We start from the raw sequence: 16,330 nt of genomic DNA, 5'->3' as shown, positions 1-16,330 counted from the left end.
ATACATGACAGTAAGTTTATGTTTCTTCTCATTTCAGGAATCCAAATAATTATACATTGTGACATAAAAGCAAGGGTCAGCTATAACCTGAAAATAATTTTGAATGTTTTAGTGAAGCTATCTGCTTAGGGTTTTTTAACACTTCTGTTTCATTCTGCCCGCTGTCTTGAGCCTTTCCAAAGGTCAGTGAAATCAAATTGCAATGTTTCAAAGGATTGCCTTCTGTCACCGAGTACATACTGTACATCCATTTGTATTTTACTTAAATTCCTAAATAATGCTTTCTTTCTTTTTGAATTTTAGCAGAGAAATGGTGTAAATGTTGAGCCATCACTCTGATTACATGGTCTTGAAAATGGACTCGCATTGGTCTGGTCTCGGTCTCGCTCGGTCTCGCCCCCCTTCGGTCTTGGTCTTGACTCGGTCTCGCCCCCTCAAAGTCTTGGTCTTGACTCGGACTTGATACGCTCTGGTCTTGGTCTTGACTCGGTCTCGGTTTAGGTGGTCTCGACTACAACACTAGTCATATCGGCTCATACAACCGTTTGCGTTTTTTTACCCACTTAGTTGAATATCTTCAGAAATCTACCTTCAGTATAGACCTGGTTTTGGAACTAGAGGATGCCAGTTAGCCAAGGAAAAGCCTAGACTGGCATTTTACAACCCACTTTTTAATAAAATGTACCTAGATTATCTCTTTTTAAAATTAACTGCAAGATTATTTCTCATAATTTGCAAATACACAATTTAAAATTTTAATTAATGAACTGGTGTATGTTCAAAGTTACTTTCTTCTGTCTTGTGTACCATACATATACTGTATAAATCACAAACCAACACTGATTTGTATGCATGTGCACAAGTTCAACAATTATGCTGGGAATGCTCTCTGTTAGCATCAGGGCCATATAAACAGACTGTAGGTCAGACACCAGGCTTAACATTGCAGGTATTATAGATTATATTATAGATATATTGTGGTGCTGCACTGGTGTAGATTAATGAGTTGCTGCATATTCTCCACTCTATCCTGCAATCTCCTCAGCCTTTTTCTATTCTACAGCCAATGCATATGCCATTAAAACATTTCCTCAGAGAGTTGTCTTGCATTGTGTGGCATCACTTGGCTGCTTTGACCTTTAACACTTGTACTTCTCAGTACGGAGGCCCCACTCTTCTGAGGGCATGATAGGAGCAAACAGCCCTGCCCAACTCCACCCATCCTGAGCAGAAACCACACACACACGCGCGCGCACACACACACACATGCACATGCACATGCACACACGCACACACACACACACTCAGTGTCTGACCACAGTAGGTACCTCTCTTGACCACAATTGACCCCAATCAAACCTATGCTTGGCCCAGACAGTAGCCACACCTAGAGGCCCTTCGCCTGCCCTGCTATTATGTAATGTAGGAAAATAGCTGAGGTAACATTCGTTTTATACACACACACACACACACATACACACACACACTGTTATTTAGCAGTATATATGAATGTCACCCAGATTAATTACTCAATATTTTTTGACAAATGAAAGTTGTCATGTGAATTACTTACCTCTAGGGAAACTCCCAGCTTCATAGCCACTCTTTTTCCAGCACATTCTCTCTCTCACTCTCTCTCTCTCTTTCTCTCATCACACACACATGCAAACACACACATACATTCACACAAATGCAAACAGACACGCACCTGCTTCCATGGGGAATCACCCCAATGGGCACGGCCCGAGATAAATTGATCATACATTGCAATAAAACAATGGTAACACAGTAAATATGAACAGAACAATAGTTGGTTTGTAGGAAACCCCCAGAGCGACATGTAACTGTAGCACACGCGGCGTCACAAAGCGTGGAGGTATTTGGCCCGGCTTTGCTGTCTTAGTATTATGGTCTGGCATGTTGGCCAGGTGAGTTGTAAAGTACAGGTGCACAGCCTTCTGGACAGATAACGCAGCGAGAGGAGGAGTTTTTACACACACACACACACACACACACACACACACACCCACACACACACGCATACATGCACAGGTGCATCAAGATACACAACCTGGTGTCGTGCAATTTTATCATCCGGGATGACGTTACATTTCCTAAGGGGGGATCTCTCACCTGTATAAACTAACACAAAGATAACTACTTCCAGCCGAGATTTATTAAAAAATACATATTGGGTTTTCTGCCAATCCATAGTCTGTCTACACATTTTTAAGCGACTTACTAATATTTGGATGAAAGAAAAAAAATATCCTGAACACCTGCGCCACCCATCCATAGATAAGGGAACTCATTTCTGAGTTCCTTACCCTCACCTTTGTGGTTTCATTGCAGCCTAAAATCGAGTTCTACTAAGAGTTGCGAAATGTTTTGTAGTAACAACCAAGTATATCACCAGACGAAAGGCACAGTGATCGGAACCTTTTGACACAAACTTTATCACATGAATGTTGTTCCTTACCTTAACCCTTAAATCAGTTGCAAAACTGCTACAAATGGACAGTGAACCTGTTGCTGGGCTTTTTTGTGTGTATGTGTGCATGTATAAAATCTTTTTGAGGAAGAATGCTGACATCGAATCAGTTTGACTTTTTTGATGAGTAATATTGATTAACTTAGCTTTATAGCACTGCCTCGTAGCACCTATGTCCTGTTGGACCAGAACTTAGCTTTATAGCACTTACTCTCGTTGTTCTCTCCTAACTAGAACCTTGCTTGTGTTGTATGAAAATCTCATGTGTAAGTCGCTTTGGATAAAAGCGTCTGCCAAATGTGAAATTGTAATTGTTGTAAATTGTAATTGTAATTTGAATAGGCTACTGATCCTAGATGTATCACTCCTACGCTAAGAGGCTGTACATGTCTCAGGGTTGAATGCCCCATCTGAAGGGGGCAGAGAACAGCGTGTTCAGAGGTAGGCGTTGTCTGGGAGGCCATGGTGGGGATTGCACAACAGGAAGCACAGGGCCTTGATAACACACGCGCACACACACACACACACACACACACACACACACACACACACACACACACACAAACATACACATACAGCCACATAGACAAGGAGTGTAGGGGGTAGAGAGGGTTTGGAGATGGGTTAGAGAAAGTAGAGAGAGAAAGTCTGTGTGCGTGTGTGTGTGTGTGCGTGTGTGTGTGTCACACCTAAAGGGCCCCCTATGCATCCCTCTGATGCTCTGTGCACTTCAGTGAGTGTATGTGTGTGCAACTGTGTAGAAGAAGATGATCCAAGGTGATCGCAGTAGGATTGTTGCTACTGAGGCTGTGAGCTGGTTGGCTGTAGTTTCTGTGGAAGGAGGGAGACCTGGAGATAAAAAGAAAGGAAAAAAAACATCTCAGCACCAAAAGAGTGAAAGAGAGGCAGAACACGGAAAGAAAAGAAGAACGTGATGAACAAGTGCACATGGAGATGGATGAGTTTCTCTTTCTCTCTGACACACACACGCACACACACACACACACACTCCACTCAGTGCAGTCTTTCCTGAGAATCCGGGACGAGTTTGGACATGCCCAGTGGCCCGTGGCGACACACACATACAGTACACACATGTTCAACCGGTCAGGCAGCACTTAGTGTAACACCTAATCAGAAACACGATAGGGTAGAGCGAGGTGAAGAGGAGGATGAGGGAGAGACAAAAGGAAAGGCCATGTGATGAGAGTGTTATTGTTACAGTTATTTCAGCAAATGGCCCAATCCGGGTGCTTCAACAGGACAGTTTACTTTCTCGTGTTGCTGCTGGTCTGTTTTTTATGCCTGTCAGCATCACACAGTCATTCATTCTTAGCTTTTTACAGTCTGTTGACAGCAGAGACAGACAATAGCATAAAAGTGGAAAAATGACAATTTGTGTGTGGAAAATGACAACATCTTAAGAAGAAAACAAGCACAGATCCTGTACAGACCCACTGCGTGTGTGTTCAATTCAGTTCAATGCACTGAAGCATCACAACACTGTTATCGGTTAAATAATTCCACTAATGTCACTTAGATACCAAAGGTAACAACGTTACCTAACGTTAAAGTTTACAGGGCAAAGAAAGACGTGGATGTATGTAAATGAACTGCAGAGAGTGGCTCGGTTAGCCCCAAAGGGACGCTAGATGGCTCTGTCTTTACTAGCGTCCCAAAGATCTTTATCCAACTCACCGCTAACGAGAACTTCATTTAGCGACGCCTTCCAAATGCCGGTTCCTTACTGCGGTGAATTTAGTTAGAAGTTTGTGCCTGGTTGCACAAAAACTCTTAGTTAAGTTTTATAGCCTAAGTTCTCTTCAAATGAGTTGCACAAAACCCACTTATCTCCCTCCTCAGGGAATATCCTAAAATAAATCTAAGGAAAGATCCTTAAGTCATCCTTATATTATTGCTGATGGGTTTCACTTAAGGGAATTTCCTTTCCTTGAAAGTTAAGGGGTCTCCCATGGTCTCTTAAGTATTTCTGCCATTTCTATATTGCTATTATTTTGAAATTAATTAATATTACAGTCAAAGAAAATGATGTTTTATGTGCAGGAGGCTTCAGGCTGGCTACTGTAAATCACTAAATACAAGCCCTTAGCTGAGGAGATCATTTTAGGGGCTCCATGCAACGCTCCTAAAGAAACCCCTGGCCTCAGGGAATTATTTGCCTAAAGGGACAAACTTAAGTTTGACACCTAATGTTAAGGTTTTTCATGCAACTGGGCGCTCAGATACTCACCGGTTGATGTGCCTTTTGTGTCCTGGCTTAGTATCATGTACACGCCACCATAAAAGTTTCAATAAAGTCCTCCGCTTTCACCGGGAGCCGGGAGCTACAGCTATGCTACCATGCTGATGACGTCAACTCCATGCACAGGTCACGTCAGCGTCATCAGCGTGGTGATGTGACATCTCACTAAGTGTTACTTGACTGACTGACTGTCTGACCTGAATTTGGCTTGTTATGCCCTCGGCGTCACTGACAATGGCTCCAGTTCCATCAAGACAAATAAAATGAAAGTGATCAACCTGATTACAAAGCAGAGGAGGAGGAATAGGAGAGGAAAGTTACTTTACTGATCAGGGTCTGAACTGTAGGCTCCCAATCAGGAACGGACTTAGTGATTTGGAGGCCCTTGGCAAGGGCAAGCAAGGGCCCCCTGAATCCCAACCCTTTTCAATCCATCCTTTCTATAGTTTACCTTCAAATTGGGTCTGCGTGGGCTGGTGTTACATGATAAGGGTTTTGAGACAACATCACTGAAACTGATTTCTCCTCACTGAGAAAAGTGAGAACTTTCGATGGTGGTTATCCTCCTCATCTTCTTCATTATCACAGTTTCTAATATTTACTTTCCCTTGGCTCTGAGCGTCAGTCGGCACAGCAGCACACTCACCATCATCGTTGCTTTTGGTGTCGGCAGCGGAGCAAACGTTTGCTTCACTAGAGCTTGTTGAGGTTGGAGGCAGTGGAAATATTGATAGCAGCAATGAAAAAAAGTTCTCAGCAAAGCTTTTTTTCCCTCTCTTTGTTGTTTTTCTGCACCACTTTGGTAGCTCTGCTTCATTTTACTTATCTGTAGCAACTGGTGCAGTGGAAAGAAAAATGAGCTTAAACTCAAGTAGCAATATTGTGCTAGAAGTCAAGTGGAATAGTCCACTATAGCCTGACTAGCAGGGGGGAAGGGTGGCCATGACTCCAGATTGGAATAATTTATTGTAAAAGAGGGGTGTTTTTAAAAAAGTACATTTGATGTAATTGATGAAAATTAAGTTATATTAGTTTGATTCTTGTCTTTTGTGGCGCCTCTCCCTACCTTTGCCAAATGGTAGGGAAGACCAACCCTGCAACCAATGATAATTAGTTTATTGCTACTACAACGCAAAGACTGCTGCTTCAAATATAATGAGCAATTTATACAAATTGCATTGCTTTTCTTTATCCATAAGAATAACAACACACAAACAGCAACTCATGAGTGTTTGTTTTTGCTAACACAATATAACTTGCGACTAATGCTGCAGTGTAATGAGGTTTTTGTGATGGAATTGTTCCCCAAAACTAGTATGAAGCCCCTCGAGGTTGCAATGACATTGGTCGCTGGATCCTCAGACAATATTCACTTGGTCCCTGAAGCCAAACAGATTGAGAAACACTGGGCTCGCGTACGGTTTTATCCTTGTAATAATGTGGAACTTGCTTGCTGTGGTATGGGGGGATGGGGGGACGGCGCTGGAACAGGATGTAGCTGTGCAAACGCCTAAATACTACTTTAGCTGATGTTTGCACAAGAGATAAGGCAGCCAAAAAGCAGATCCTTTACTGTAAGCCTCAGGTCCGCAATGTACCCACGGTGGGGACTTTACCACAACCTCTCTGTCATCCTGTCATTGCAAGGGAGGAGAAAGTACCACCAGATAAAAATCTCAGTTTGGATTTACTTTGTCATAATGTCGACCTTAAGGCATAAACAAAGCAGGACACTTTTTCATACAGGACATCTGATTGGATAAGTTGGGAAGCAGCGCACTGGAATGCAAAAATATGCAAATAACATGCAAAGAATTGCTCAGTCCTACGATGGAAAATTTGTTCTTGGCAGAAAGCCACCTTTTCACTTGTTTGCGTGTGTGTGTGTGTGTATGTGTGTGTGTGTGTGTGTGTGTTGCCTGATGTTACACTGATAACATCTTTACTCATCATGCCAACAACATGCAGGCCTACCAGCAAAGGGAACCCACTTGCACACAACAATGGCCATACACAAGTCATAAACACAGGTATCTTCTATTCTGATAGTGTAACAATTGCAAAATTTAAGCAAAATAAATACTCAAGAGGAAATGTCCACAGTCAGACTGAGGGAATGGTATTCATATAAAAACGTATTAAATTTTAAGGGCTTGTACCAGTGTTTTTGCATGTTTTAGCCCATTTACCACACTACACGCATTACATTACTACCAACCATTTTCCAAAGCATACCACACGTTTTTTGATTTTTGAAATTATTATTCTATCCCTTGTTTTTTATTCAACATTCAGGTTCTGCTGTTCCGGCTAACATTCATGTCCAGGTTTAGAAGTCATGGACATTTGAATTTAAACAATATTTTCTTCAGGGACTATTTTCTGGTGGAGACATAAATTCTGTCATGTGGCTTTCCAAGTTCAACAGAGAGGAATGGTGCATTTATGAAATAGTCCCAATAGTATCCAAATATTATGTGAATGCAATGCTGTTTAGCAGCCGACATCGAAATCCCAGATGATGGAGCTTCCCACCAGCATGTGAATGCACCAGAAGACGAGTGGCGTTTTCATATCAATGCAGGCATTAAACTAAATTACCAAAAAATACGCTGAAATGAATGGAAACAAATGGCTGCCTGGAAGGTAAGAAAAATACATTTGTATTGTAAATGTATGTAATGTTTGTATTGTAAATTAACTGTAAATGGGCTAAAACAACTGTCTATACAACTGCACTGACTCTTCAAAACTAAACTAGTAACTAAAAATTAAATGAAATAACATAAAATGTTATTTGTCTCAAGGTTTAAATTCCAATTAGACTGCATTACATATTATATCTAAAAATATATATATATATACATACATATTATTGTTATTTCTATTGGTTATTTCTATTGGTATTGTTATTGTATTCTCCTTTAACTTGCCCCCTCCCACCGGGAAGTCAGAGGTCAGGATCAGTCACAGCTAGTAGGGTTCAGGATCTTACTCAAGGACACTTAGGCTGAGCAGATACTTGAAGTCATCCCTTACGTACACCTAGTATATAGATTTCAGCTCTTATAATCTACTTTTGTGCTTACTTGTAAGCTCATAATAATTGCCTCATGCATGTTCCTTAAAAGAACAGGAAGAGGTGATGAAGGAAAAGAAATCCCTCCAGATCCAGCTGATAAAGAAGACAAAGAACAGGTTTGACAGCAGTGACTTTATCCTCCCAACAAAGAGAGGGAGGGAGGGAGGGAGGGATGGATGGAGGCGGTGGAAGGAAGAGGGGAAGAGGAGAGCAGAAAGAAAGAAAGTTACATCACCGGCAATTCCAGGTACATTAGTTGGTCAAATGAGATGCCACCAGTCCAACCACGCCCTGCGAATGTGTGTGTGCGTATGTAAAATGGAAAAGAGCTACAGAGCTACATGAAGAGTGATTAGTCTCACTGGCTGGAGTATTTTAGTAGCAAAGGTTTGAGAACACTGATAATACACTTGACCTCTGACCCAAAATCAGTGGGCATTAAAGACCCGTCTGCTAGCCGAACTCCATAGCAGACCGTTAGGAAAGCCATGGGGTCCAGAGACGACCAGCTGATGCCTATCTAGAGTTTTTTCTCATGAAGCTCATCCCTAAGCCCTCTGAGTGTCTGTCTGCCTGCCTGCATCTCTCTGTGGGAGTCTGTATAAAAACCTCCCTCTCTCTCCAATGCTGACTTTTTTTTTTTTTTTCTTTTTTTTTTGTTTACCTGGACCGAAAAACGCCAGAGGTTTTTCTCGTGGGAAACTCTCGGAGCGGTATGTTGCTCCGTGAGCGGGGAGTGAGAGTGGAATCCCGTTTTTCTGGGTCCTGTCTCACTCCCCGCTCCGCGCTCCCATCCCGGGCTCGCCGTCCCGGGCCGGCGTCGTGTCAGGACTCGCAGCGGCGTTTGGAAACTCTCACACGTTCTCGCTCGGCCGGATCTTGGAATTTAGATTCCACAGAGCTACACCTGTGCGCGGCTTCACCTTCACTCTTGTATTTCTCTATATGCCTCTCTCCATGTTTCCAGTCATGGCCCTGACTTTGTTTCCCCCTCTGTAACCACAGGAGAGAATATCATCTCACTGGGACAGCAGAGGTTCAGTCCCTGGCTGCATTCATATGCAAGGAGAATTCCATTCATAACCTGGGTTTAGGTCAAGGCAGGAAAATCTTATAACTCAGAATAAGTAATAATAATAATAATAATAATAGTATGGTAAGCTCATGCTCTGATTATGAGAAATCCAGCTAAGATACATGGCTAACCTAATATTAAACGGTGGTAAAAAAAAAAAAGTGGAACTTACTGTTACTATTACTATTGAGATTCTCATTTCTCTTAAATTTCCTCTCTGAGGACAATAAACATCTATTCAATTCTTTCCCCTGTATTAGAAGAAACCTACTATTGAAAGCACAGGTAGACAGGAACATCGTGTTAATTTATTTAATTAAAGCAACTGGGGTACTCGACCTCAGGGTATCAGTGGTTCATGTAAACAGCTTAACCTGAATGTAGAAACTCTCTTTCTCTTTCCTTCCTTCCCTCCAATAACTGAAACAAACAGGTAGAAGAGTTTCAGGTAAATGATTGGCATTCTACTCCTCTCCTCTCCTCTCCTCTCCTCTCCTTTCTCTCCTCTCCTCTCCCCTCCCCTCCTCTCCTCTCCTCTCCTGAACCCATCCCTCTTCTCCTCTCCTGATTTACGAGAAAGAGAACAGGAAATGTGATTAGCTTGCTGACAAGGAAGCACTTTCCTGTGTGAAATAAAAAAAAGTTCCTGCACAGAAATTTCAACCATACACGCTACAGCTTTCAGTGTGTGTGTGTGTGTGTGTGTGTGTGTGTGTGTGTGTGTGTGTGTGTGTGTGTGTATGCGTGTACATGTCTGTGTGTGTTTTGACCTTAAAACCAGTCTGGGTTGTTTTAAACCATGAGCCACATCTAGTCCAACATGACAATAAAAATGATTTTTCTCAGTTAAAGAGTCTGTCATCTTTGAAATAAAATATATTTGGAAGCAAACCCGCAAGAATGAGTTATTTTGAGATGTTCTCATTCTGATTTTCAATGTATTTTTGAAATGCAGATCAGTCTCACATCCCTACCCTACTTTCAGAATCACATCATTAAAGAGAATATAATGCTGGCTGCAGTTTCTGGTTATGTGTGCGCATATCAGCCACATATCAGCCATGATAAGACGGAGACAGACAGCCAATCAGACGGCGAAACGAACAGAAAGGAAGACAGGCAGGCTGACAGATAAACGCACAAGCCAGTAATGTCCCACCTGCTGGCCCTTTGCCAGGTAAACTGATAGAAAAGAGGAGAGAAAGAGGCAAATGAAAAGGAAGGCCGAGAGCAAGAGCAGGGAGGTCAAGAAAGAGAAGCGGAGAGAACACGAGAGCGAAGACTTCGACGGTAAAAGACTCACACTGGGATGAAATGACGGCTGGTGTCCATTTGCTTCGCAATGCTGAGAGAATGGAGAGACAGAGAGAGAGAGAGAGAGAGAGAGAGAGACAGAGAGAGAGACAGAGAGAGAGACAGAGTGGACGAGGGAAGACAGCAGGAAGTGAGTGATATCAGCTGGGGGAAGAGTATGAGAGAGATGCAACAAAACTTCCTGGGTCAGTCAGACACACATGCGTGCATACATGCCTGACGCAAGTGACACCATGGTGACACCGCCACAACCGCACACACACACACACACACACACACACACATGCTATGTGACACGCAACATATGAGGTGCATGCAAATATTTACTATCACTCATTTATGGGTTGAATTTTCACAAAATGTCCCTTGTCTATGCACCTATGCTTGCTTCTTTCTTTCTTCCTGTCTTTCTTCCTGTCTTTCTTTCTTTCTTTCTTTCTTTCTTTCTTTCTTTCTTTCTTTCTTTCTTTCTTTCTTTCTTCTTTCTTTCTTTTTTCCTTTTTTCTTTCTTTCATTCTTTTGCATACACTGAGAGAAGAAAGAAAAAAAAAAAATGTGTCATGATTATCAGAAGTATCTCTCTCACCCTCTCTTTCTTTCTTTCTTTCTTTCTTTGGTGCAAACAGGCACTTTCCCATCCTCTGACATGGAACTATCACATAAACAATCAAAATTAGTCTGTCAAAATCATGCTTTTTTTTGATGTTCTGATCTAGTTTTTTATATTGCCAGTAGGCATGAAACAAATTCTTTGTGGCTTGTTTTTTTTCTTTCTCTATCAAGATGGTAGGAAGGATGACATCCGATAAGAACAGTGTGTGTCTCTGAAAACATGATGGACCACAACACCACCTTCTTGCTCGGCACACACACAAACACATTTCTATCTGAACTAATGTAACTGATGTGAATGTTTCTCTTCAGCAGTGGGAAAGCCAGTCGAGGTCAGATGAGGAGAGCATGTGGTGTTGGGAAGTAAAAAGTGAAACTAAATAAGCTGAAATACTATTTGGGAACTATTTTGATTGAAAAGGGGAAACTTGAGGTTTTTATATAATTTTATTATATAATAATCTCATGGAGAACTTGGCATCGGAGGAAGCACGGCATGGGAAGTAGCCTACAACATCAAAAGTAATATATGTTGGTTTTTTTTATTGTTATTATCATACAACAGGATATCACTTCAGTATTGTTAATATTGTTTTGAATGATATTCTGATATGGAGGGTGGGTGGGTGGTTGGGTGTATCTGTTTACCCTGCTGTCCTCATCTCAGAAAGCAGCACACACTGAAACACACACACACACACACGCATGCACACACACACACACACACGCAAGAAAAAGAGGAATTTGTCTTTCAATGAGGTGAACAATACTTGACATATTTTTTACTACACACTTCCCCTCTTTGTGACAACTTCCCCAGAATTTTCACTACCCATACTACTACTACCACAGCATGCACATGAATGGAGAAAGACACACACACACACACACACACACACACACCGAGAGAGAGTGGAGAGAGGTGTTTTGCAACTAGAAAGAGGAAGATATATGTGTCACTCATTCTTTTGTGATGCAATATGAACAATTCAAAACACACACACACACACACACACGCATGCACACACACACACACACACACACACACACACACACAAACACACACACACACACACACACACACACACACACAGGTCTTCCTGATCCCCAGCTCTTATCCAATCTTGTATGCAAAATTTTACAACCAGGGTACATTTTCATTACAAAAAAAAAAAAAAGGCTTGTTTGCCCTGGGACTGGGGTCAAAGAGGGAAAGGAGTGTGCAAGATAGAACATGCAAGCAAGAAACTCTCTCTCTCCATGCCCACACTCCACACACACACACACACACACCTGAACTGACCCACCCCACTGTGTACACACAGTCACCCACCTCTCCCTGCGTCCACCTCGCTGGCACATGGTATTTGCATAATAGATATTTGCCAGTCAAATGAGATGGAGAGAGGGAGTGGAGCTATGGAGAGAAAACTCCCCCAGAATTCCCCTCAGTTAGGAGACTCCCACCTCACTTCCAAGAAACAGGTCAGGTGGGAGTGCAGTGAACATCTTGCACTATCTGAACTGCATGGAAATGCTCAGAATTTCATTATTATAACGACTTTTTTTTGTTGTTGCACAAAACATGTACATTGCACTTGGGTGCATACTCTTTAAAACAGTTACAGAAGCACATTCACACATATGTACACACATACGAAGGACATAGACACTTATGTAACCGATAATTCAAGTTTTATTGTTTTATTGTCGTTTGTGTTCTGCTAATTTCTCTCTGGCCGAAACGCTGTATTGATTTTGACCCTCTGTCTGCGCCCCGAGGACAGAATCCCTTAAATAATGCTTTTCAAAACTCTTTTCAAAAACGGTTTAATGATCACAAGTGTTGTCACCATTGTTTGTTTTGTTTATTGTTACATTGTTGATTGAGATGGAAATCTTATCTTTGTTTTCTTGTAATTTCACTGATCCTTGAGGGGTCAAGCCGTTTGAGCCCATTCCATTTCACTCTCAGTTTGCAATTGGTGTGACCGTTGTTTTAAGGCCGGGGTTTGGAAAATACTTCATGCATTCAGGTTGCATCCAGCTAGAGTCAAAGGTTTAGAGTTTAATGTGCCAGAAATAAAACAAGTTCACGGTATTTCCCCTGAAAGAAAAAAGACACAAAATTATTAATGAATTTGCCCTCAAACTCAGACAAGAGTAGGGCCCCATTTTAGAATAAGCATTTTACCACAATGGAGTATAGGGAGGATTTTAGGACTGCAAACTCTCCAGCACCAAATCCAGGACTAAACCATGGAACTAAATAAAAGCTATAGGGGAAACACTAGATACACCACCATTGTAGAGAACTTGGTTGTGCCGGAGCCTCGATGTGAATCAGGCCTGTGTGTGTGTGACTGGGCTCAGCTTTGACTATGCAAATGTTTGGGTCTGCCCTGTGGCCTATTAAACTCTTTAGTAGAAATGCTCTTGAAGCTGATTTTACTCTATTTTGGGTAATTAAGACATTCTATAGGCTCTTTCACTGGCTCCTAGTCAGCCTCATGTTTAACCCTTCAGTCCCTGCTCTCTGCCTGCCTATAGGTCAAAGACAAGGCCTCCCAGCTTAAAGGGGAATATCACTCAAATGAACAAGAACACAAGCAAGAAATCAAGTCTTGAAGAAGTAGAAGATGTAAAATCTATCTCCATAGAGAGTGAATTGGGAAACGTGGCAAAGGTTAATTTGAGATTATCCAGGGGGATTTTCTGGGGATAGAGGTGCATTTTCTGGTTTAGAACTGATAACGCGACCCTACAATAAAACTTGGCTGTGCAAACCACAGCAAACACTCTGTAGGCCCCCAAAATCTAGACAAAATAAACACTGACACACATGGAATAATCCAAAACAAACAGTGTTGTTTACAGCAGCAACAATATTACCGAACCCCTATAATTGTGACATTGATACCAATATGATTTGACTAATGACGCAGAGCCAGTGGGACAGGCCGAGCAGGTTGGACCACACTTGCAATAACAAGAGGAGACGTGACTTATAGGAAGCTGCTTTCATGCCCTCAGTGGGTTGGAACAGGAATTGCACAGACAAGTGGAGGTTAGGCTGCATGTGCTGTGTGAATAAATGCAATAATACACAAGAAAGCCCATAATCCCAGTAAAGAGCCTCTTGGGTATTATAGCTTTTGCACAATGGTTACCAAGGCATGTGTGCAGACTGAAAAGTTTCCCTCAAAGTGTTTTAAATGAGTAAACAACAGGAGAAAATAAGAATGAATAATAACCACCTCCCTGGTTACCACAAGAGTTGGCATTACTATAAACCACAGCTCGACAGAAACTACCAGCAGTTGTATAATAAACAACTGGCCATTTAACACCCACTATTTATTCATTTAGTGAATGCAAAGTTCAAATTCAAGCCATGCAGTCACCTCTTGGTGTGCTCGGCCAGAAACTAGATTTGTGGGTTCAAATAGTTTCAAAGGTCATGGCTCGGTTTTTGAGTTCACGTCAACCCATAAAAGCTATGAAACGATGCACAGCCCACTACCGTCACAACAATCATTTTGGTGGTAAAGTTTGAGGACATTTTCACTGCTCATGCTGTTACTGTCGTTTTGCAGAGCAGGTCACTGGTCTTCAGCGTTTTGTCCCATATCCTGAATCTCTCCAGCAGCCTTCAGTGGACTTGGGCTGCTGCCACTTCTGTGAAGACCGGCCAGTTTAAACCTGCAGAAAATGTTCTCTTGTTGGGATGTTGATGCTGAGACTTGTTGGGGTAGCATCAGATGGTCAGGTACTCTGACAGACCCAGGATGCATGCATGTGGAAAAAGCTATCAACTCTGCCCACACATTCTCACACATATTTGCACTATGCAAAGTACTGCAAGCTACTAATAAGCCAACACAGGCAAAAACACACTCAACACAAATCACCACTGAACACACACTGAAAATACCGACACAAATGACTGTACTCTGTTGAACTGTACTCTCCTCTCGCTCTCTTTTTCACACACACACACACACACACACACACACACACACACACACACAAACACACACACACACACACACGTTAACAGCGGTGTTAGAGCAGGTGAAATGCGGCAGGTGTGCTGCTACCTGTGGGCTGTATATCATTTGGTCAGAGTTACAGCACTGGGATAGGGGTTCATAAAGTACTCACAGATAAGAGATCTTACACATGTGCACACAAACACACACACACATGCACACATGCACATACACACACACACACACACGCACACACACACACACACACACACACGCACACACGCACACACACACACACATACATACACACACACACAAACACGCACACAGCGGCAGCTGCTAACAGGTTTTGCTCTGGGATATTGACAATGTATATGTGTTTACTCAGTGTCTGTGTATGTGTAGGTGTGTGTCACAGATCTCAATACTGCATAACAAATTAACCCTTTCTTTCCCCTACGGCTCTCTACTTTACTCATTCCAGGACACACTGTGCTGTGTTTAGGTTGCTGGGAAACCACCTGCTGCACACACAGAGGCACCAGCAGGGATGTAGTGGAGGCTAAACTCATTTTAAGCCAGTTTACCAACCCGTTTTAGCCTCACATCTATATGACCTAAATTAATTCAGCATAACAAGTATCAAACTGATGTAAGTTATATGAGGATTTAAAAAAAAACATGAATGCATGTCTGAAAGTGAAGCTATAACTGTGTGTGTGTGTGTGTGTGTGTGTGTGTGTGTGTGTGTGTGAGAGAGAGAGAGAGAGAGAGAGAGAGAGAGAGAGAGAGAGAGAGAGAGAACTGAATATAGAATGAGTGGCCTGGTCTATAGGGTAAGATACTGTATTGTTCAAAACTTGAACAAAATGTAAATGAGGTGTGTGCACATGCATGTGTAACCCTGTATGTGTGTGTGTGTGTGTGCGTGTGTGTGTGATAGAGGGAGAGAGAGATATATGCTTCTGATAATCATGACTCACATGCTCCATGCAGTCCTTTCTTCTGAAGTAAGTTTATGTAGAAAGAAAGAAAGAAAGAAAGAAAGAAAGAAAGAAAGAAAGAAAGAAAGAAAGAAAGAAATGAGAAACAAGTGATGATGATGATGACAATGATGACAATAATGATGATGTTACTGTAATATAAATAGCCACTGATAAAATAAATTTTTCCTGTGAGTTTTCTGGATCTGACAGATGAATGAGGGCAAAATGCCTGTTAGATGCAGCCAGATAAAGCAAAGAGAGCAGAGAATACACACAGCAGGGACACTGACTGACAACAGGACACAATTAACCCTTTCAGTGCAGAGCGGAGCTGCCAGACAGACATAATGAGACAGACACAGCACAAAGCAGACCACAAGTTTCATTTTTCACTTTCTACGCACATAGCCTTTACTCTTCATCTTCATCTGGCGGCCAGAGGAGTGTCAGAGTTCACTTGACATTTTCAGCTCATAACACCATATGCAGTGATGGGAGAAATACAACAACCCCCC

The sequence above is a fragment of the Centroberyx affinis genome, unplaced genomic scaffold, assembly GCF_046629955.1.
Source record: "Centroberyx affinis isolate AG114_WGS23_722 - 3 ecotype Tasmania unplaced genomic scaffold, CSIRO-AGI_Caff_v1 ptg004087l_1, whole genome shotgun sequence".
NCBI classification, from domain to species: Eukaryota; Metazoa; Chordata; class Actinopteri; order Beryciformes; family Berycidae; genus Centroberyx; species Centroberyx affinis.
Note: the sequence above shows the minus strand (reverse complement) of the source record.